Genomic DNA, 1012 nt, shown 5'->3' with positions numbered 1-1012 from the left:
TAAATTTAAAATATAGGCTCTCTCTTCTTGCATACTTTGTCCATCTGGGCATAGTAAGAAACTGCTATCTGATTATCCATATCTGTTTTTGGAGCAGATAAGCAAAACTGCATGAGTTCAATCTTAGCCTTTTCAACTCTGGTTATCCAGGAATTTGCTACTTTTTGAGTAAGAACTAGCCCTTTCACCAACTCACAGTCATCACTTGTCCTGCCAAGCTTCTTAACTATTTTAATATCTCTAAGATCTACACCAGTAGCCATGGCAGGGCCAATCACTCTCATTACCTCACTTACATTCATTGGAAAGAGTAGACTTTTTTTTTGTGGAACTGGGGATAGAACTCAGGCCCTTGTGCTTGCCAGGCAAGCACTTATTCTAAGGAGAGAGTAGACTTGAATACTGGGAGACCACCTTTGAGCTCAATGAAGTGGTTGCACTATTTAATGAAGTTTCTCTGTCATTCAGTTGCACAGGCAGAGACATGTCAGTCAAGATTTTAAGACCCTTTTCCAAAACCTTCTAGAATGAATCAGAAATAATGGTGGGATGAAGCCCTTTCTGAAGAAGCTTAGTCCAGGAATCTAAGAGAGAGTCTGCAATGATGACCGCTGATTTGGTGCCGTCTCCTGCTTCTATAGGTTGAGCCTTAGACAATTCCACCAGCATTCTGGCTGCTGGATGTCACACCTGCATTTGTTTCAGAATGGTGGCACTGTCATTTGTAATGGTCACATCACCTTTTCCATCTTGAATTATTTTATCCATTCCTTTCTGTCCAACCCGTGTTCTAATAGCATCAGCAACAGCTTTGGCTTCTGAAATGTTGCTGAAGAGGATCTGGGCTGATTTGTCACAGTCCTGGTAAGTGCTTTTCCCTTGACCACCAGCAGTCCCAGCGGGGTCCCAGTCTGGGGTGCCACATTCTCTGGCATGGAAAATTTAACTAAGCATGCATGGGCTCAGCAGGAATGGATGGACATGGACTATGGTCTGCTGTGGACTTCTGAAT

At 43.1% G+C, this 1012-nt stretch overlaps 1 pseudogene; it reads right to left on the bottom strand.

Annotated features, from left to right (window-relative positions):
• Nucleotides 1–6: 6 nt before the first annotated feature.
• On the bottom strand, nucleotides 7–935 carry LOC101592317 (annotated as a pseudogene).
• Nucleotides 936–1012: the final 77 nt, after the last annotated feature.

Source organism: Octodon degus, unplaced genomic scaffold (assembly GCF_000260255.1).
Source record: "Octodon degus isolate 3935 unplaced genomic scaffold, OctDeg1.0 scaffold00062, whole genome shotgun sequence".
Classification (NCBI taxonomy): domain Eukaryota; kingdom Metazoa; phylum Chordata; class Mammalia; order Rodentia; family Octodontidae; genus Octodon; species Octodon degus.
The sequence above is the reverse complement of the archived record's forward strand: the minus strand, read 5'-3'. Positions and strand labels throughout refer to the sequence as shown.